The sequence below is a fragment of the Marmota marmota genome, unplaced genomic scaffold (assembly GCF_001458135.2).
Source record: "Marmota marmota marmota unplaced genomic scaffold, marMar, whole genome shotgun sequence".
In the NCBI taxonomy this organism is placed as follows: domain Eukaryota; kingdom Metazoa; phylum Chordata; class Mammalia; order Rodentia; family Sciuridae; genus Marmota; species Marmota marmota.
This window is the reverse complement of record NW_026000000.1, coordinates 2,425,915-2,450,522: the sequence shown is the minus strand read 5'-3', so window position 1 is coordinate 2,450,522 and position 24,608 is coordinate 2,425,915.

Sequence of the window (24,608 nt, the reverse complement as noted above, 5' to 3'; positions counted from 1 at the left end):
TTGTCAAATTTGCACTAATAATTATGAAGAGTTGCTGGTAAAAGTGGAAAAAAAAGTGAAAAGGAATTTTCTTTTTGGTATGGTTTTGCACCATTTTTTTCCTCCCAAAGATCCAAAGATTAAAAAAAGAAGTTCAAATACTTCATTATTTTTTTTCCAGAACAATTTCTTCTAATGTCAAAAAAGAGTGTCATCATATCTTACCATATTCAATCTTGCATTGTCATTGTCCAGTCCATTCAACTAGCAATATTACACCAGTTTTACAATTGTACTAAATCAATTGTTGAGTGGCCCACTTGTTTAAGATTACACAGAAAGTGAGAATTCAACTCCTAATTGATGGTCATTGCTATACTAATTAGTTTTAGCTATCTTAGACAATTTAGAAATTTTACAGTCTGAAATATAAAATTTACATGTTTTTTTTCCAAATCATTTTGATTATGTTGATTATTCTGCAAGTGGAAAATGGAGAGTCTAGATTATTTCTGATTTTTTTTCAGATATTTTCAAAGCTAAAATTTTTGATAGCACTCTGAAATGTTTGCCAATAAAATTGGACAGTATATGTTATATATTTAATATTTTTATGTACTTCTAATAAAGATATAAAAAGTATTATGCAGAAAGACTTTTAATCTAATGTCACATTTGAGTGATCAGTCTGAAGTCCTTGTAATTATAAGCAAAGTGACACTAATGAGACTGATAGCATTGATGAAGTTTAAGATTTTGGTAAATATTTAAAATACAGTATTGCAATCTAGACAAATTCATATAATCCTACAACTTTCAAAACAGAGTTTCAGGGCATATCTGTATTTTAATGTGGAGAGGCAGAAACAGTGCAAATTGCCACTTATCTTGGAGGACTTAGCTTCTTAAAAATCATTGTGTAAATTGATGAAGAAATATTTTTTAAAATACAAGTGCTCTGCAAAATAAAAACAGATGGAGTTCCATCAATTTTAGCAATTTTTTATGTAATGAAAATAATTATTCAAACATTTTAAAACAACTCAAATCTTCCTATTTGCATTTTTATTTAGCATAGCAAATAGGATTAAACTAATTTTTGCCTTGAGACAGATTTCCCTCTTTTATCTGATGTTATGAAATGGATTTTAGAAACATCTGCCTATAAATTATTTTGTTGTAGCTATGTTGTTTCATTTATTGGCATAAGTTATAGGCATTTTACTCATTAAAGGATTGCCCTTTATTTTTGAGATTGACCTAAAGGTATCATGAGCTATTTATTTATAAGAAATTAGATTCAAATTATATTTACCAGACCTTATTCTGATGGCTAGGTACATCTTAAATATAAATTATAAGGCTACATTTTTATTCTATTCAGGATAAATTTAATCCTAAATGAGTTTCCTGAATTTTAAAATCATGATTTAGACATTTGCATTTATTTTTAATGTATGGTTATTTCCACTTAATAAGCTCTCAAAAAATAAAAAACAGATAATTTTTATATTTAAGTATTAGAATTATTATTTCTAAAACTGATAATAAAAAGAATCATCATGGATAAAGTATTTTAGTGATCACCTGAACAAAATCTACTGTAGAGGATATTATACAGCACACAGATGACACATAGAAGTTAATGATTTTTGGTTTTAGTTACCATTAATTTCTAGGTTTAACTTTGTGCAAAATTTTTGTTCTCATTTTCTTTTCTTTTTTTTAAGCTGATTATTTTAAATTTGAATTTATTTATTTATTCTAATTTGTTATACATGACAGCAGAATGCATTGTAATTCATAGTACACATATAGAGCACAATTTTTCATTTCTATGGTTATACACAAAGTAGAGTCACACCATTTTTGTCTTCATACATGTATTAAGGGTAACAATGACAATCTTATTCTACCATCTTTCCTACTCCCTTGCCCTCTCTTTTCCTTTCCCTCCCCTTTGCCCTATCCAGAGTTCCTCCATTCCTCCCATGCTCTCCCCCATGCCCACTAAGGATCAGCACACACATATCAGAGAAAACTTTCAGCTTTTGGGTTTTTGGGATGGGCACGTAGCATTATATTCTCTAACTCTATCCATTAACCTGCAAATGCCATAATTTTATTCTCTTTAAATGCTGAGTAATAGTCCATTGTGTATATTCACCACAGTTTCTTTATCCATTCATCTATTGAAGGGCATCTAGTTTGGTTCCACAATTTAACTACGGTGATTTGTGCTGCTATAAACATTGATGTGGTTGCATCACTGTAGTATGCTGTTTTTAAGTAAAAACCTCAACTCAAAGTGGATCAAGGACTTAAGAATTAGACCAGAGACCCTACACCTAATAGAAAAAAGAAGAAGGCTCAAATCTTCATCATGTTGGATTAGGCCCCAACTTCATTAACAAGGCTCCTATAGCACAATAAGTAAAATTAAAAAAAAAAATCAATAAATGGATGGATTCAAACTGAAAGCTTCTTCTCAGCAAAAGAAACAATCAGTGAGGTGAAGAGAGAGCCTACAGATTTGGAGCAAATTTTTACCATATGTACATCAGATACAGCACTAATCTCTAGGATATATAAAGAACACAAAAAACTTAACACCAAAAAACCAAATAACCCAATCAATAAATTTGCCAAGGACAGACACTTCTCAGAAGATGATATACAATCAATCAACAAATATATGAAAAAATGTTCAACATCTCTAATAATTAGAGAAATCCAAATCAAAACTACTCTAAAATTTCATCTCATACAAGTCAGAATGGCATTTATCATGAATACAAGCAACAATAATTGTTAATGAGGATGTGGGGGAAAAGGCATACTCGTACATTGCTGGTGGGACTGAAATTTGTTGCAAACAATTTGGAAAGTAGTATGGAGATTTATCAGAAAACGTGGAATGGAACCACCATTTGACCTAGCTATCATTTTCTTTTAAATGTAAAATTGAAACTGTAGAATTATTATTTGAAGTTCTTTCTAGCTTTATAGATAAATTAGAAAGAAAATTTTGTGTGAGTACTGATTGTTTTATGTTTGTTGTATAATAATTACTTTATGAATTTATATTATGTATATTCATTCCGAAACTGTGGAAATAAGCTCCCTGCCAGGCACTGGAGTGGAACAATGAAGCATACTTGAACTCAAGAGTTTGTAATTTGGTTGGGGAGAGGCAAGTAACATAATGTGTTAAAAGATGGCAAGTGTTATGATAGGAAGGTCCACAAATATGTGGTTCCATTTTCTGAAGGGATAAAATAGTTAATGAGATTTTAAAAAAAATTTAGAGGAGGTAACATTTATGATGAGTTTTTAAACTCATCATAAATAAAAAAATAAAACCACCAAAAATAAAAAAGTGTCAAGTTTACATGTAAATTGGTAAATAGGATTTTTTAAGATTTTAGGAATGGAGAAAAGGTAGAACTTGTAAAAGTCCTGACATGGTTTGTAGAGGAACTACAAAGAATTTGTGTTCTTTCTTCCATTAAACAAAGACATTTACATGAACTTTCACAAGTGAGGGTTGCAAATCAAGAATACAGAATTTCATGGCTGAGGATATAGTTCAGTTGGTAGAATGCTTGCCTTGCATGTACAAGGCCCTGGGTTCAATCAGCAGCATCACCACCAAAAAACCAAAATAAACAAACAAACAAACAAACAACAAGGAAAAAAAAACACAGCAACAACAACAACAAAAAAAACCACAACACAGAATTCCAAAAGAATATAAAAAACCTGGGAGATAGCCAGAATGTTTACTGGAGGACTTAAAAAAATATATTAATGAGGTTATATGTTAACCAATGAGCATCCTAACACTTTGCTGGGAAAAAAAAATAGTATTAGAGCATGAAGAAAAGTATTTAAATAAAACCTGTACTGGGATAATATTCCTTTTATTCTTAAAGCAAATTTTCATGCTTTATTTCCCTGTTACTTAAATTTTTTTCTTCTAGTAGCTGTCTTTAATACTCTGAGACAAAATGTAGCCTGTATTAAACACACTTTTACTGTTGCGATAAGTCATCTTCACAGTTCTTAAAGCTGTAACATAGCAATTCAGTTAAGAGTTTATTTCTGTACCAGGGTGGTTGGCTGGAGAACAGGTTTCATAATTGGTCTTGGCACAGTTTGAGAAAAGTGGGTAAGTGATGAATGACAAAGCCCTGGATAGGCTCTACCTAAACCAGCTCTGCTCTGGGAGGGTTGAGGAGAGGATAAATTCCAGCATGTGGTCATGAAATTAGGATTAAGATCACAGATTATGATCAAATCAAAATATCAACATAAATATATAGGTCCTGTGTTAGTCAGATTTTTTTTTCTTGTGACAAAATATCCGAGAAAATCAACTTACAAGCCTGATTTATGTTGGCTCACAGTTTTAGAGGTTTTAGCTCACAGTCAGATGGCCCTATTTTTTCTGGGCCTCCAGTAAAACAGGATATCATGGTAGAATGGTATGGTGCACCAAACTGCTCATCTCTTGGCAGATATAGAGAGACAGAGAGAAAGAAAGAGAGAGAGAGAGAGAGAGAGAGAGAGCGCAAGAAAGGGTTAGGTGCCCCCCTAGTGACCTACTTTCTCCATCTAGATTCCACCTGATAATGTTTCTGCCACCTCCAGACAGTGTCATCAGTTGGAGACCAAGTTTTAGCCTGTAGGTGACACTTAAGATACAGACCAAAAAGATGTCCTAAAAAAAAAGGGCAAAAAGAAGTGAAGTTTTTATTTTTGAGTGAGGTAAATATACTCAAATATCAATGAAGCAGAAACTAATGTACTTAAAATGGAACTGAAGAATGATAGGGAGATGTTCATTAACTAAAATTGCACTGTGATATCTCAGAAAATGTATCTTGAATAATTGACTTTGCATATGAAGCAAATTTTATCTAGATTGAGAAATATATATTTCATATTATCTGCTAAAATAGTATTTCTAATATTCTCTCTATATAAAAGCAAAAGGTGAAATAGTAGTAAGTGACTAAGACACTTTCTTATCATCTCAGGTTGCAAGAGATTACTACAATTAATGACATAATTTTTGTGGGTTTTATGTCAAAACATTTTTTTTTCAAAAAAATGGGGTGCAAATGTTGTGTGAGGTTTTTTTAAAAATTGTGACACTATTACTTACAAATAATTTATAACTAACTGTCTTTGGTGCAAGATTAGTATGCACAGAATACCTGTGAATATACATTAAAATTAAATAGTTCAATTTGACATACATAATTTCTTCGTGACAGCCTAACCAACATTTTTTCAGATTGAAGAAAAAGTCGACACTTCAGTTGTTTTTGATTTGTACATTATAGTCAAAATAGTACATTTCAGAAAATCTGCTATGGTGTTGTGAAGTTTAGACTTAGAAAAATTAATTTTCTTTGTCTGAAAATTCTTTACCACTGTCTGTGGTTTCACTGTCTGATGTCTTCCTCTGAAAACCACTCATATAACATGTTTACCAATCGTACAACAGCACTCTAACCCAACAACAGGAGTCCTCTTTTGGAAATATACTGACAATTGCACATATGCTGAGAATTCTGGGTTGATGAGTCTCGGTGCATGAGAAGATCATGGAGTATCTATATGGCACTGGTGAATACATTGCTGCTCTGTTTACCTTTTAAACAGCCTGATGAACAGAATTATATCATGAGATGATTATGCAATGAAAGATAATAAACCAACTCTTCAACCGTAAAAGCATAGTGGAATGATTAGGCAGTGGCCACAATTATGTGGTGTAATGCAGTAAGTTATGAAGACTTCTAAGTCACATAAAAAAAGTGAGCACATTTGAAAGACAGGAGAGTGACAGAAACTTATGCTGAAAATGATGGAATATTTTATACACAAATTAGAAAGATTTTTGCTTTCAAATGTGTTATGCTTAGAAATAATTGTGCAAGATTTTCTACCTTTAGAAGTAGTCACCGGGGAATGGTTTGGGGGAGCCTCATTGACTTTAGTGCCTCATCCAAGTAGTCAAATGGGTCATAAAGAGAACCACTATTCAAACCACCACAAAAGAAATGGTACCTTAAAATAAATACAGTGCCACCAAGACTCCCATAATTCTGGTGAGCACAGACTTGTTAAACCACTTTAGGCATACATAAATCTGGGTCAACCTCTTGAAAAAAATGTAACTGAATACTGAAATTTCACTAACACCTGTTAGGACTGCCACTTAATTATTTGTATTTTTAAAATTATGAGACCTAAGGCAGCATTGTCCATTTTCTGTTATTGAAAACATAAAATTTATTAAAATAAACTTGTTTATTGAGCAGCATAAAGGATCAGCTGGAATGGCTCATTGGCTCTCTTTTATATTTACAGGTTATGAATGAGCCTGAGATATCACTTTGCTTCTTTATGATGCAGGTAATTTATCATTAGTGAGTTTCACTGCACAATATAGCTCAAGTCTGAATCCTGTCTATGTTTTTTATCTTGACTTTTCACATAGGACTGATATATCTAATATTAGGAATGAAAGAAAATATTCAGAGTCTCACTGAACCCCATGGATCCTAGGCAGGCCCAGGACATTTTTACTGACCCTGCAGAGAACAAGCAGGCCCAGGATAGCCCCACCAATCCAAGTGGAGCTCAGGTAGGTCCAGGAGAGTCCCCATATGAGTGGAGCACACACAGGCCCAGGAGAGTCCTGCTGATCTGTGTGGAACCCAGACAAGCTCAGGACTGTCTTGCTGATGCTTTAAGAACCCAGGAAGGCCCAGGCACAGGACAGCCCACCACGCTGAGGACCATGCCTGCACACGACAGTGCTGCATCTGCAAACAGCTACCCAAAGCCATCATTCGGCATCCCCATTCAGCCCCATCTCAGAAGTGATTACTGTCATCTTGGGACACCTTCAACATCATCTCAGGTTACCCTCCACTGCGTCCACCTCCTTCTTTAGTTGTGGCAGTTCCTATGTTATGACACTGACTAGTGGCTGGAAGCCCAATGCCAAGGTACTTATAGGTTTGAGGCTACCCTGCCACCAACTATTGACATGGCCACTTCCATCTAGGGGAAACAGCCAGAAACTAGAAGATCATTTCTAATGTCCCTGTAGACTTGGTTACAGCAAAAGTATCCCTGCTTGGTGTGCTAATAACTACCATATTGTTGCAGAGGCACGAGAGAGCCTTGCACTGGGTCGCCTCTTTCTCACTTTTCTCCTATTAAAAGCCAACTTCTTTTGATTTATCTTTTCAATCTGCCTTTGATCTAATACCTCTATATTCTTACCTCATACATCATAAACATCACACTCTATACCCCCATTTCTCTCCTTTTCCACCATTAGAATCTGTAGACCCTTTTGCAAATCTACTGTTTATATTGCAGATACTAATTGAACACATAATTCCTATTTATTGTGAGAAAATGTAATCACCTACATGATAACTATTTGGTTTAAGTCTGTATATTGTTTGCATTGGATGCTGTTAATATTGATCTCTCCATTAAAGGTGAGACATCAGTAACCTGCAAGGACACTATATGATTATAGGATAGAAACTATAATGATTAAGATCTGCACTGCTAGAAAGAAAGACACATGGAAAGCATGAAAAGACAAGGAAAGAAAGTGTCCCCCCAAACCAAGATAATACAACAATAGAATCCATTGATAGCACAGTATATAAAATGTCAGAGAAGGGAGTTCAGAATGTACACAATTAAAATAATCTGCAAATCAAAAATGACATAAGAGAGCAAATACAGGTGACAATTGATCACTCCAACAAAGAGGTAAGAGAGCAAATATAGGTAGCAAAAGATAACTTCAAGAACAGATCAGCAAGATTCTGAAAAAAAAAAAACAAACAGAAATCTGTAAATGAAGAAAACAATAAACCAAATAAAAAACTCAATACAAAGCATCACCAATGGATTAGATCACTTGGAAGACAGAACCTCAGACAATGAAGACAAAATATACAATCTTGAGAATGAAGTTGACTACACAATGAAGATGATAAGAAACCATGGAAAGAATCCCCAGGAATTATGGGATAACATCAAAAGATCAAATTTATCAGGATAGAGGAAGGTACAGAGATATAAACCAAAGAATGCACAACCTCTTCAATAAAATAATATCAGAAAATTTCCCAAACATAAAGAATGAATTAGAAAATCAAATACAGAGGCTTACAGGACACAAAATGTACAAAATTACAACAGATCTACACCAAAGCACATTGTAATAAAAATGCCTAGCATACAGAAAGAGGATAGAATTTTAAAAGCTGCAAGAGAAAAGATTCAGGTTACATATGGGGGAAACCAATTCATATCTCAGCAGATTTCTCAATCTAGACTCTCAAAACTAGGAGATCCTTGAACAACATATACCAAGATCTGAAAGAAAATGGATGTTAACCAAGAATCTTATATAAAGCAAAATTAAGCTTCAAATTTGATGATGAAATAAAAACCTGCCATGATTATCAAAAGATAAAAGAATTTGCACAGAGAAAGCCTGCTCTACAGAACATTCTTGGCAAAATAGTCCATGAGGGAAAATGAAAAACAATAATAAAAATCAGCAAAGGGAGGAACTACACTAAATGAAAAACCAATCAAAGGAGAAGCCAAGACAAGTAAAAAAAAAAATAAAAGAAAAAGAAACCAAAATGACTGGGAATACAAACCATATTTCATTATAACTCATATAAACTCATCGACTAAAAGACATAGACTGGCAGATTGGATTAAAAAGATCAAACAATATTCTGCCTTCAAGAGACTCATTGTATTGGAAAAGACATGCACAGATTGAAAGGGAAAGCACAGGAAAAAACATACCACTCTCATGTGCCACATAAAAGAATACAGGTCAAGAAATAAATGACGTTACATTACATCTCAAAGCCCTAGGCAAAGAAGAACAAATCAACATCCAAAGTATTAGAAGACAGGAAATAATTAAAATCAGGGCTGAAATCAATGAAATTTTAAAAAAATTGTTGAAAAATTTTGGTTCTTTGAATAATAAATAAAATTGTAAAACCTTAGCCACGCTAATGAGAAAATGGAGAGAGAAAACTCAAATTACTAAAATTTGTGATGAAAAATAAAATATCAAGACAGATAACCACTAAAATATAGAAAACAATTAGAAATATTTTTTGAAAATGTATACTTGAATAAAATAGAAAATATCAAAGACAAAAATAAATTTCTAGAGAAATGGGAGCTTCTCAAATGGAATAAGGCAGACATACAAAATTTAAACATATCTATTTCAAGCAAAAATAAAAAAAAATAAATAAAAGATGCCATCAAAAACCCACCAACCAACAAAAGCCCAGAGCCAGATGAATTCTCATCTGAGTTCTACAAGACCTGGCAAAGGGAATTAATACCAATAATCCTCAAATTATTCCATGATATAAAAAATGAGGAAACCCTTCTAAACTCATTCTATGAGGCTAGTGTCACCTTGATACCTAAGCCAGACAAAGACACATTAAGGAAAGAAAACTTCATTTCAATATTTGTGATGAGCATAGAGGCAAAAATTCTCAATAAAATTCTGGCAAATTACATATAAAAACATACTAAAAAGATAGTGGACTACAATCAAGTGGGGTTCATTCCAGGTATGCAAGGTTGTTTCAACATATGGAAATCAATAAACATAATTCATTATGTTAATAGACTTAAAAAGCATATGATCATCTCAATAGATGCAGAAAAAGTAGTTGATAAAATGCAACACACTTTCATATTCAGAACACTAGAAAAACTAGGGATGGTAGGAACATATCTCAACATTGTAAAAGCTATATTATGCTAAGCACAAGGCCAACATTATTCTAAATGGAAAAATACTAGAGGTATTCCCTTTAAGAACTGAAACAGGATAGGGATACTCTCTCTCACCACTCCTATTCAACATAGTCTTTGAAACTCTAGCCAGAGCAATTAGAAAGACAAAAGAAATTAAAGAGATATGAATAGGAAAAGAAGATCTCAACTATCACTATTTTCCAAGGACATGATTATATACTTAGAGGATCCAAAAAACTCTACCAGAAAACTTCTAAAATTAATAAATGAATTCAGAAATGTAGCAAGATATAAAATCAACACCCATAAATCAAATGTGTTTTTATACATCAGTGATGAACCTTAAAAAGAAAAATTAGGAAAACTACCCAATTCACAATACCCTCAAAAAGTAAAATAAAATAAAAAACCTTGGAAATCGATCTAACAAAAGATGTGAAAGATTTATACATTGAAAACTAGAGAACACTAAAGAAAGAAATGGAATAAAACCTTAGCAGATGCAAAGATCTCCCATGTTTTTGGATAGGAAGAATTAATATTGTCAAAATGGCCATACATCAAATGCATTATATAGATTTAATGCAATTTCAATTAAAATCCCAACAGCATTCCTTATAGAAATAGAAAAAAAGAATCATGAAATTTGTTTGGAAAAATAAGAGACTCAGAATAGCCAAAGAAATTCTTAGCAAGAAGAGTGAAGCAGGAGGCATCACAATACCAGAATTTAAATTATACTACAGAGCTATAGTAACAAAAATGGCATGGTATTGGCACCAAAACAGACATGTAGACCAAAGGAACAGAAGAGAGGACAGAGACAAACCCACATAAATATTATTATCTCATACTAGACAAAGACATCAAAAACATAAATTGGTGAAAAGATAGTCTTCTCAATAGTTGGTACTGGAAAAACTGGAAATCTATATGCAGCAAAATGAAATTAAGCCACTATCTCTCACCATGCACAAAGCTCAATTCAAAGTGGATTTAGGGCCTAGGAATTAGACCAGAGACCCTATACCTAACAGAAAAAAAGTAGGCCTAAATCTTCATCATGTTGGGTTAGGTCCAGACTTCCTTTTCCAGTGTCTTATAGCACAAGAAATAAAATTAAGAATTAATAATTGGGATGGATTAAAACTAGAAAGCTTCTTCTCAGCAAAGGAAACAATCAATAACATAAAGAGAGTGCCCACAGGATGGGAGAACATCTTTACATTCACATCAGATAGAGTACTAATCTCCAAGATATATAAAGAACCCAAAAAACTTAACACCAAAAAGTAAATAACCCAATCAATAAATGGGCTAAAGAACTGAACACACACTTCTCATAAGAAGGTACACAATCAATAAATAAATACATAAAAAATGTGCAACTTTTCTAGTAATTAGAGAAATGCAACTCAAAACTACTCTATGATTTCATCTAACTCCAGTCAGAATGGCAGTTATCAAATATACAAGAAACAATAATTTTGACAAGGATGTTGGGGAAAATGGCACTCTTATACAATGATGGTGGGACTGTAAATTGATGCAACCATCATGGAAAGCAGTATGAAGATTTCTTAGAGAACTTGGAATGGAACAATGATTTGATGCAGCTATCCTACTCCTCCGTCTATACCCAGAAGACTTAAAATCAGCATACTATAGTGACACAGCCCCACCAATGTTCACAGCAGTTCAATTCACAATAACTAAACTGTGGAACCAGCCTAGATGCCCTTCAATAGATGAATGGATAAAGAAAATGTGGCACATATACACAATGAAATATTACTCAGCATCAAAAGAGAATAAAATTATGGCATTTGTATGTAAATGAATGAAGTTAAAGAATATCATGCTAAGCAAATTAAGCCTATTCCAAAAAACCAAAAGCCAATTGTTTTCTCTGATAAGTGGATGCTCATCCATAATGGTGGCGCATGGAGAGAATGGAGGAACTTTGATTGGGCAAAGGGGAGGGAGGGAAGAGGAGAGGGTAGTGGGCTGGAACAATGGTGGAATGAGATGAATATTATTACCCTAGGTACATGTGTGACTGCATGTGTGGTACAATTCTACATCATGAAAAACCAGATTAATGAAAAATTGTGCTCCGTTTGTGTACAATGACTTAAAATGCATTCTGCTATCATGTATAACTAATTAGAATAAAAAATAAATTGAGAAAAAAATAAAACATTCAATCACTTAACCTAGTGCTTTTTAAGCATGTGGTAATCAAAGACAGACTACTCAGATCTGATGAAAATCCTTTCCCAGATTTTATAGAGCCCTGGACCCTTTCCTTTTACCCCATGACAAGATGCCAAATACCACTTATTTGTCTGATGGCTATAAATTATGGAGCAAGTAACTTAAATCAGTAGCTTAATTTAAACCTGTAATTATTCCTAACCTTAGGCCTGGAGTCTTAATCTCACAATTCCAAGTTAATATTATTTTTGATGCTAGGTTTTCTTTAATAAGTCCCAAAACAATTCTCTAACTTGTTAAGTCCTTGCATTGCTGTACCATACATAAGGTCCTATTTTAGTTTTCATGTCTTCATTGGCTTCTGATTACTCTTTTTATCAATGTCTAAACCTTTTGACAATAACCCCACTCTTCATGGAGTTTTCTCATTTCATTTTTTTCTAGTCTGACCACAATATTTACATATTTTTTAAGTCTGTGTGAGTTTTGAATTAATGATCAAATAAGGCATTCACTTAGATACAGGTGAAAACTACTTTCTGCACTCTATGTGATATATTCTCATGCTGTTTTAGAAACATATATACTTATGAGAAAAAAATTTTAAGAGTCCTAAAGCATCAAAGAATCCAACTAGGGGTTAGAAGGCCTTCTCTCCTGTAAATTATTTTAAAGGTTTCAGATTTCTCTCTTTTCAGTGTGAATCTCTGAAAATAAGGTTAAGTGTATAGCAGAATCATTTCAGATATTTCCTCCTCTAGACTGATAAATTGTTAAATACATTCTATACAGAAAGCTTATCAGAATTGGACAAAATGATGTTGTAATTTTATTGGCTTTATTTTTCTTTCTTAATCCTTTAAAATGAGTTCCGGAGATTAATTATATATGCATAGCCTTAGGTTATATTTTTGACATCTATTGAATTGAGAAAGTTTCACTGATACACAGTATCTCATTTCACTACCTGTCTGGATTTCCTTCACTCTTGATTATCACCTGTGTTTAAGCAGCCTATCTCATTAAGTGAGCCAGACCCTCATGCCTGAATTACCTGAGTCATTTGTCACCTTGATCTTCTCAGTGCATGCCTATTGTACTAATTCACCTCTCATCAAATTTGGATAAGGTTGTCTGAAGAGATTGAAGAGATACCCAATTAGATTGCCAGGCGGCAACTATATAATTCTCTACCCCATTTAAAAAAATGTTCAGCACCCTTTTGATGATATTTTCTTTGGGGGAATTTTGGTAGAAGTTTAAAACAAGAAAACTGTAGGCATAGTTTAATTTCTTATACTGGTGTGTATATTCTCTGATTGATATTAACCCAGGGAAAATAAAAGTATCATTACTTTTCATGCCTATCACATAAATTCACCTCCCTTCTTTTCTTCACAGCTCCCCACCTCCCCATCACTGCACAACATCTTTGTCATTATCTCCCACGTATTCTCCTTCCAGAACTCTAACCCGTCAGCAAAGACCTCTTCATTTCAGGTCACTACTCTTCACATTAAATGGATAAGCCCATGAATTGCTTGAAGCAATGTTCAGTGAGAGGATATTCCTTCAACAGTTTCCAGGACCACCCCTGAGGCTGTAGAGCAGCACGGTCCATGAACCCTGATATGTAGCCAATCTGTCTGTGAATAAAGCTTTTCATTTTCCCTCCTCCATTAGCAAATGACAAGAAATTTCCTTTATACCTATAATTAAGAGTTAAAGGAAAAGTGTTTCTATTTTTAGTCTCTGTCTTCATGTGATATCTTGCTTGTAGTTTATGATTGTCCTTTTGTGGTGTTTCACCTAAAAGTGAATCTTCACAATCAGATTTGCTATATTTTGTTTAATAATTTAATTTTTATTAGTGCATTATAATTATACATAATACTGGGTCTCATTGTTACATATTCATAGTTGCACACAAAGAACAATATAATTTGATCAATTTTATTCCCTCAGTACCTCCTCTTTCCCTCTCCTAAGTTTCCCTATGTTTTAAACATGTAACTTTTATGTAATGTTTTTTACCTCTTTCTATTATTTTTGATATTTTTTTACTTTTGCTTGGCTATTATTGTATTTTATCTTCATGATAAATATGTTATTCTTCTTAAATATTAAAATTCTAAAGAAGATCATTTCAATTTCTAAAACCCCTGGGGGTGTCATTCTGGTTTTATACCTTTCTTCTGATATCCATGGTATTTTTTTCTTATAATTTTCAGTTAACTTTGTTGAATCTTCATATTTGGTTAATTTAAATCTGTAGGAAGATAGGAGTGCAATTTTTGAATGCTTTCTTTCACAGAGCACTCAAATTGGCTTTAGAGGAATTTGGATTTGCCAGGTATCTGGGATCAAATGAGCTATCTGTGGGAATCCTGATTTTACATTAGAACTTCCATGTGAGTATCCCATTTTTAGTTGGCATGAATTTCAATATTTCCATTGCAACAATATTATGTTATTAAAGTATATTATACTTTAGGCCTATACTGTATTTCTACATTGAATGGTCTCATGACCCCATTTTTTCTTTTTCTTACTCTGCTAGGAGGGGAAATAGACTGTTTGAAAACAATTTTTGATCCAGATTTATTTTATTTTGTTTTTAAACAGGAACATCCTTGAGTTATCCAGTCTCCAATTTCAATAGGAGTAGAGCTCATTATACTTTTTTCCTTAATTATTTTGATTTGCCTTGATTTTGTGGAGAGAAAAGTATATCAGAGAGATTAAGTCACATTATTATCACTTCTAGTGAAATGATACTTTTTTCAAATTTATTTATTGTCCAGTTTCACTTCTTTCTGTTGTCTAAATTTTGTCTTTTTTCTAATATATATTTTTTAGTTGTAGTTGAACACAGTACCTTTATTTTTATTTATTTTTATGTGGTGCTGGAGATTGAACCCAGGCCTCACATATGCTAGGCAAGCACTCTACAACTGAGCCACAACCCAGCCCAAAATTTTGTCCTTTTTAAGGTGAATTATATTTTCTTTCCTGCATCTATTTCTTGACATCATTTGTGTATCCATAAAATGACTTTCCTTTCTCATATTTGTAGATTTTTTTCTAAATAATTGATTATTGTTTATGTTTATGATGTGTTGAAGAAGAAAACATTACAGAGCCAGATATGTATTAAGAAATGTTTCAGAAAATAGGGCACATATTCCTTCTGCTAAGACCTCAATGGGCTTTCCACTGCCCTGAAGTCCTTTGGATTCCTATTCCTTCCCACACACATATTGATCTACCTAGTGTGTTAGGAAAAGTCCATTTTCCCAAAAACAAGTTTAATTTATGAGTTCAAGGTTTCCCTGCAAGTCCATATGTCCCTTATTTCTGAGAATTTTTTTTATCAGGAAATAAAATATCTTGCCTCTTCATCTATTTTTTAAAATCTATTGTTTATGTCCTGGGTCTTTCATAGTTTAGACTTTTGAAATACAAGATCAAATTGTTGACATTATTGATTTCTACTGTTGGTTCTTTTGTTCTTTTTGTTTTTCACAGCAGTAAATACAGAATATCCATGCTACTGTCTGAGTCGAGAAAAATATCATGGTGTGGCATTAAATATGTGTTTGAGGAAGACATGTCAAAATTCATCATAATTAGAATTAAAATAAAATAGAAAAATATAACATTAACAGCTTTGTAAATGATTGAAAAGTATATACCTGTAATAAAATATTTAATAAAACAAGTCTGGAACAAAATTACTTAAATTTGGTGACACAGAGAGAAAGAACAAGGACAAACTTTATAGAAAATAATGACTTATCATTAAAATTAAAAACAAGGTGAGTATCTTATTACTATTATTGACATTTAACATTATTTAGATTATAAAGAAATCTATATTTTATATAGATTATAAAATGTTGTAGATTATATAAAATAATGGGGAAAAGTACAGATGTATCTCTACATTTACATATCTACAAACATGAAGATTTTAATTTATGAGTCAAAATTTGGCAAAATATAATAAAAACTACAGTTTAAAATAATTGATAATATCTACCTTATTGAAGTTAAAAACATGTCAATGGAATAAAAAGGTAGCTCCAGATTGGGAGAAAAGCATAGTAAAAGCATAGCTCAAAATTTACTGTCCTCTGAAATAGACAAGAGGCTTAAAATTCAACAATAAGAATATTAGGAATCTGTATTTGAAGTGGCACAAGATTATGATCTCACTATAGAAGATAGACAGATGGAAAGTAAGGATGTGGAAACACACATTACAAAATTCTCTGCATATGCCATTAGAGAAATGTAAATTAAAATAATGAGATACCGCTACATACCTATTAAAATACTCAAAGTCTAGGACACTGGCAATATTCTGTCAAATTAATCCAACAATCACACTTGTTGGTTTTTAATGAAATACTTGCAAACATTTTTCTGCACAAAAATCTGCATATGGATATTTATAGCATCTTTATGCATAATTGGAAAAACTTGGAAGCAATCAAGATGTTTGTTGTTCAGTAGGTGAATGAATTAATTAACTGGGGTACATTCAGACAATGAAATACTACTCAGTGGCAAAAATAAATATTAAGTCATAAAAAGACATGAAGGAACCATAAATTTATAATGTAAATGAAAGAAGTCAATATGACAAAACTTCATACTGTGTGATTCTAAATATTTTACATTCTGCAAAAGACAAAACTCTGAGGACAGTAAAAAATCAGTGGTTGCCAGAAGTTGGGGTGTGAAGAAGTTGGATAGGCAGAGCACAGCATATTTTTGAGGCAATAGAACTATTTTGTGAGATAGAATTGTGGAAGGCTACATGCAATAATAGCCAAAGTTTTGGAATACATTTGTCCCGAGCCAAGAGTGAACCATAATGTAAACTGTGACCTTTGGGTGATTATAATTAAATGGAGGTTCATCAGTTGTAGCAAATGTACTACTGTGGTTGATGGTGTTGATAGTGGGGCCAGCCGTATGTGCATGCTAGCAGAAGGTGTATGAGAAATCTGTACCTTCCACTGAATGTTGTATGACACATAAATTGTAAAAAATAAAGTCTATAAAAGAAAAACTAATTTCTATTCAATTTTTAGCAGTCTACCCTTATTTATGAATCTAAACTTGGCTTTTTTCTTTTTTCTACTTTCTCATAGGAAGAAGTTTGTTTTCTTCATAGTACTTATTTTGTTACTGCTCATTTGTGTAACTATTGATTTAATATCTGTCCTTATTTAGTCTCTGAGTTCCATAAAAAGAGAAGCTATACCTTTTTCTTCTAATTCTTTTAGGAGTGGTACAGTAGTAATTGTAGTAAATAATTTTATGTAACAACTTGTTTGGGCTATGAGATGACCAGACAGCTGGTAAAGACATTGGTCCTGAGGAATTGTGAGAGTGTTTTTATACTAGATTAGCATTTGAATTTTATGGAGAACTTATTGTTTCTGTTTCTGTGGAGAACCATAATATATGCTAATAAAAGAGAATATATTATATACTCAACCAATAGGGAAGAAGTAATAAAATATAAATACACATATCTATTAATTTGTTACTGTACATATAGATTATAGAAGGTATACATAACACATAGGCAGTTTTACTTCATGTGATATCATTAAAATGTATCTTTTGATATTATGAATCAGAATCCCTAAGTCAGAGAAATCATTTGGCATTTATTTTTTGGGGGATTGGCTAATTTCACTTAGCATTATATTCTCCAGCTCCATCCATTTACCTGCAAATGCCATGATTTTATTCTCTTTTAATGCTGAGTAATATTCCATTGTCTATATATACCACATTTTCTTTATCCATTCATCTATTGAAGGGCATCAAGTTTGGCTCCACAGTTTAGCTATTGTGAATTGTGCTGCTATAAACATTGATGTGGCTGTGTCCCTGTACTATGATGTTTTTAAGTCCTTTGGATATAGATGGAGGAGAGGGATAGATGGGTCAAATGGTGGTTCCATTCCCAGTTTTCCAAGGATTCCACACTGTTTGCTTTATTGGCTGCACCAATTTGCAGTCCCACCAGTAATGTATGAGTGTGCCTTTTCCCCCACATTCTCGCCAACACTTATTGTTGTTTGTATTCTTAATAGCTCCCATTCTGACTGGAGTAAGATAAAAATCTTAATTTGCTTTTCTCTAACTGGAGAGATGTTGAACTTTTTTCATGTATTTGTTGATTGCTTGTATATCTTCTTCTGAGAAGTGTCTGGTTCATAATATGATGTGGGGGAGGGGTATGGGAGGATTAGATGAACTCTACATAGGGGAAAAGGGGAAGGAGGAGAAGGGAAGAGCCATAGGGGTAGGAAAAATGGTGAAATACAATGGTCATAATTACCCTAAGTACATGTATGAAGACATGAAGGACGTGACTCTATTTTGTTTAAAACCAGAGATATGAAAAATTGTGCTGTATATGTGTAATATGAATTGTAATGCATTTTGTTGTCATGTATAACAAATTAAATTTGAAAAAAATTTAAAAATGCCAAAATCCTCCAAAAAATAAAATAAATTCATCTTTTATTTTGTCAAGTAGAGCTAATAATTATATCATTTACTAGAGAAATTAAATTCTCTTATTCAAGTTCAAATTTTGTCACTACCTTTAGTTATTTTCTTTCTCACCTCTTTTCTCCCGGTTTCTGACATAATTACAAGGACTACATGTTCCACTTGCTGGTCCCCATATTTATGCAAATAAAGTAGGAGACACCATTCCTCTATCTACTTGTTTTTAATGCATAAATTATTTCACTTATCTTCATGGATTTGAGTTATCTCATCAAGATATTGTATTACTTGTCTTAAAATAGAGATGGTAAATAGGCTATATCTGTGAAGCCTCTTAGTTATCAGATCTATAATCCTCCTCTATGAGAAAATTGTTATAAAAAATAGAAGGTGACTAACTTATAGTGGGGTAGGGATGGGGAGGAATAGATGAACTCTAGATAGGGCAGAGGGGTAGGAGGAGAAGAGAGGGGGCAGGGGTTTAGCAATGATGGTGGAATGTGATGAACATCATTATCCAAAGCACATGTATGAAGACATGAATTGGTTTGTAAACATACTGAAAAAAATGTGCTCTATATGTGTAATAAGAATTGTAATGCATTCCGCTCTCATGTATTTAAAAAATAAAGTCAATTAAAAAAATAGAGTTACTCCTGAAAACAGGCAGTACAAACACTTGCATACATTTAGAATTTAAAGAATCTAATATTCTCTGAAACAACAAATTATGGTTAGGTGGCTACTGTCTCCTTATGGGGTTCTTCTTCCTGCCAAGGAGGGTATAAGCCACCTGAGAAATTAAAGTCTAGAATAATTAGTGAAGAACAAAAGACAAAGTCAGAATTAGGTTTAAAGAATTGGAGTGCCAGATAGGTCCAGTCCACACAGGAGCTAAAGCTAGACAATTAGAAAATGGTTCCTGTGGTTTTTTTTAGGAGGGTTACATCAAGGGCAAGGGTAAGATTTCAAGAGTGGAGTCTTGCTTCATGATATCTTGCAGTCAGCAAGTTAATTGACATTTTTGGCAGGTCACACCCATCTCAGAGGGGCTATATGGCTGGGTACTTGTAGCAGGTCACCCCATCCCCGCTGCTGTGTGGGATCAGGCAGGGAAGAATATAACTCACCATGTATCTGGGCAGTGAACCAGAGGAAAAGTCCACTGGAAGTTCCCAGACACCAGATTGTCCTATTCACTAGGCTGCAATGCACAAGATAGTTCACACACAGGCGCGCAGCAGCTCTCAACAGTAAATAAAGTCTGTACATGTTTCCTCTCTATGTCCTTCCAATGCTGACAGTTTATTTAGTAGTTGTGTATTTAATAATGTTTATAATGGAAAAGAGTTTTTAAGTTTTAATAAGTATATATATTAATTTATTCCTGTTTCTGGAGTCATTTTTTTTACACAAATTACTCATTCTTTTGATATACATAATAAATTGAAATATCAGGTGAATATCCAACTATTTTATACTCTACTTAGTGTGTCAAGTCATTGTGCAATACACATGTGAAATCTAGAGACAGTCTCCAGAGACCTTTCCTTTCAGGTGACTGATTTTGATTTAAACTTGCAGCAGTTCTAAGAGATGTGAATGTCTGGTGATTGGGGGCCTCCTGAAATGTTGAAAGCACTGGTTTCTATGCCATCCTCTGAAAAATTACTAATAGATACAGAGTTGAGCAAAGTTGATTACTATCACAGGAAAAATGCCTAATTATAAATGCATTAACAAGAGGATCACAAAATTAGACATCCTCATTTGAGGTCTCACAACCTGGTTTTTGGACAGCAGTGGAGCATTAGAGTCAGTAGGCCTGGATTCAAGTACTAGCATGGTCAATGACTGCCTGTGTGACTTTGATTAATTTCTACCTCCTGTGACAAATGAGTTGATTATAACAGAAGGTATATAAAGACTTTTCAGTTAATATATACTAATTAGTGAAAAAAATGACAAAAAAATAAGTACCCCCAAATCCCCAAAGTATTCAAAGTATCATATTTACCTCTTTTATATAAAATATAATTTTATTTCTGCATAAGAAGCATACATTATTCTATGAGGTGGTGATTATGTTTAGCTTTGAATTTTTGTAATTACAAAACACTCTGATGACAGTCCTTCAATGCTGGTACTCTGCTTCTTCTTATTTAATAATTGGGAATTATTAAATTAGACAACTCTACTTAATTTGCATGAACATTTGGAGAAAGCCTAAATTCTGATCTCGGGTGGTCATTTTCATGAAGATTGAGAAGATACTGAAATAGTGCCAAGAAAAGTCTAGTTGTACACTTTTCGAGAGGAACAGAGTCTCTGCACAGAGTTTATCCTCAGCAAACACCTAATTGATTCAAAAAATAAAAGAAAAGAAAATCAAAATAGAAAAAAAAAATCTGAATGGATACACTAAAAAGAAGTCCATGCATTTAACTGGTCTTTCAGTATATTTGTGTCACCACACTGGATCTTTGTGGGAGAATCAATATTAGTCAAACATTTTCTGAGGAATTATTTTAATTGTGTGTTTTAGAGAAAAAAAATCTCAACACTTCTGCATACTTCTGGTTTGAAGTAGAGTTATATGCATCACATCTACCATAGTTAACTACCAACCAGTAGTTAACTATCACTTTGAGGAAGGTTAAGTCTGCATTCTCCAAAATTGTCACTAGATGGGAGAAGAGGACTTTGTTTAGATTCTAGCGAGAGTATTTTCATTGGTAAATTTCCAGGTCAGATCCATTTAGATTCCATTGGTGGAATTCATCTGATGAGATTTTAATGTAGCTTTTAAAAGCCATTGACAAATTTTGCTAATCTTAGAACTGTTTGAACAATGCATGGAGCTACAAATATTTGCAGCCTTCTACCTCTGGTTGATGGTTATGCTGATGGGTATTTAATTAGTACTGAAACTAGTTTGTCAGTTTTGGATGTCTTTAAGGTCCACTTGTTTTGGGGACCAGCTCCATTATTTGAAGAACTTTCTTGTCTTTGTTATTCTTTCAAACTAATACTCCCAAAAGGTATATATTGGTCTGTTTAATTGTGTCTCACAATTCACAATGCTTTTGTTAGGGGCAGACAGATTAGATGGTGGGAACACAAAGTTAAGAGAAGAATTCTATAAAATGGGCCCATTGTGCTCACTCTCAAACTCAATTTATAAGGGAGAGATATTTATAATCCTTTTCACAGACAAGATTCCAAAAGATAAGATAATCTTTAAAAATGATTAAGAATCCAATTAGAACCAGTCAGCATGGGCCAAGTTGACAGGGTTTTATGGCAATGGGAACTTGAAAGTGTGATGTCATCCTGTTTTCAGTCAGAGTCAAGAGGCCGACCTGGAAATGTCTCTGAAATCCCCAATAAAACTAGAGCAAGAGAAGAACATTGTCTCTCTCCTCTCTGAGACAACCCACTCTCTCCCTTGAGAGTGTCTCCCTTCCCTTTTTCTGTTCCTTCAATAAACTCATTTCTGTTCCTCTTTGTGACATATTTGAAATCTTTCTGACTTGATTGTAAGAACCCAGATTTGAAGAGGGGGGTCTTGGCACTAACTGAGTTTCTCAGAATACCCAAGATTTGTAGTACTTTCATTATTCTTTTTCCTTTTTTTTTCCCTTTGTGCTCTCATGAATGAATTATTTTCAATCACCTGTTTTCAGGTTTACCGATTCTCTCTGTCATTTAATCAAGTCTGCTGTTGAACCCTTCTAGTGAATTTTTAAGTTCAAATATTTGATTCTTTAGCCCCACAAATTATTTTTGCTACATTTAAATAAACTTCTTTGTCTCTTTGTTGAAATTCTCATTTTGTTCATGCATTGTTCTCTTGACTTTGATAAGCGTCCTTCCTAAAATCAGTTTTAATTATCTTTCAGGTAAATCATATAACCCTGTTTCATCAGGCTGGTTTATGGCGATTTGTCTTGCTTGTTGTTTAAAACCTCTTTCCCTGTTTCTTCATTTCTATTGATTCTCTGTTTTGGTTCTATATGTTAGACAAAGCAGAGATGTCTCCCAGTCTTTACAGACTGATCGAAGTCAAGAGAAGACCCCATTTCTCAGCCAGAAATTCTGAAAACCTCTTAACAACTTCTTCCCTCCCCAAACAGAAGAGAAAGCTGTGATATTTTATCTGTTACTCTCTGCTGAGTCAAGGAAAGGAAGAGCTATGATATCTGCCAATTCAAATTGCCATCTCCATTTTCCCCTTGGCAACCAAACTGTGCTAGACATGTCAAACTTTCAGGACCAGTGAGACAAATGCTAATTCTTTGGATAGACATGGAGATTTGGGGGTGGCAAGATGCATGGATCAGTACTTTCCTTCCTCAGGGTGATGATTTCTCATCTTCTTACCATGGGTTGAGCAGACGGTAGACGACATCCTCAGCTTAAACTACTTCCTCCACTCCTCAGGCCTATCCTGTGCAAGACCTATCAGAGATCCAATCTTGACCAAACAGAAGCCAGTGATCTGGGGAGTCACCTCAGACAATTTAGGTACTATATGTGTGAACTAGTTCCTCATGTGAGTGAAGCTGGGAGCAACAGGTCTCTTGAATCACATGGCACTATAACCAGGCCAGAATCAGCATCATGAAGATCCCAAGTCTCCAGACCAGCTGTACATGAGTCTGACTTTGTATTCTCTCAGGCTTTGGGGATCTTTTTATCAGTTTCTGATTCCTTGTGACTGGAATTTGTTCATGAGTTGCGACTGCATTAATGTGTTCCTGCGGAGAAAGTTGGCTCAAGACTTCTTGTTCCATCATCTTGCTGATGCCACTCATTACTATTGGTTTCCCAGGGCATTTTATAGAAATATTTCATAGTTTGCAGCAACTGGATTTATTTATGAATTTCATAGTTTTGGAAAACTGCATTGCATCAAACTCTGCTATTACAAGCAATGACTTGATGGATTTTTTAAATCTCTGACTATTTTTACATATATTTTTTTCAGAATTGTTCTAGGACTTATTCTCAGGAAAGTGTTCACTGAATCATTGTGAGTATGAATCCAGATTTTTAATAAATACTTTCCAAAGTGACTTTACCTTAGTGAAACTTGTACTTTCCACTTTGAATTTTATCTGCTATTTTATGTTGTTTCTTTTTAATTTTTGCCATTTTTGTGGAGGCTGAGTGATATCTTACTGAGAGGGTATTTTTATAGAATTCAATTTCTTAGGTATAAATTCTTTGTTGGTTTAAAATGATCAAAATCATTTAAAATGATCAAAATCTCTCTAGTGACGGTTGTGCCTTTAGATTGAATTGGAATCTTTACTGTTGACATAGTGATATATGTCAACATTTTGTTGCAGGTTTATGCTTTTCATGTGTTCTTTAAGAGCTCAGAGATGAACTTATGGAAAATGACTGAGTACCTAGATACCAAATATTTTCTAGAAGAGAAAAGGAAGAAAATCTTAATGAAAGATGCTCTGCTAAATATAAATATTACAAATATCAGAAGTGAGCCTAGAGAACAGGAAGTGAAGGTCATCTGAATGAATGGGTCAGTAGACCTCCTACAGACAAAGTTTGCTTGAATCCTGGCTGAGTAAAGTCAGTGCAGGAGAAACTAAAGAAAAAGTTAACAAAGGTTGAGAAATTTCTAAAACTGCTATTGACACATAATGTTCAGCTACAGAAGAATCTGGAGTGAGAAATGGTCTCCCAATCTACACAGGACTGAGAAACTTGTCATTGACAAAGACATACCTCATGATCCTTTTGGTCATATGCCTAAAGGAAACTGTAATTTGGAAAATGTAATTTGGTGCAGGATGCAAGGTCCATGTGCTCATGTGACATACTATGATTAAATAATAATTATATCTTGGAATTTTTTACAATGGGAAATGTGCAAAGATATAGACTGATTAAATGTATCTTCTGATTTTTTAAAAATATAACCTCTCTCTCTTTCTAAATATATATATATATATATGTATATATACGTATATATATGTATA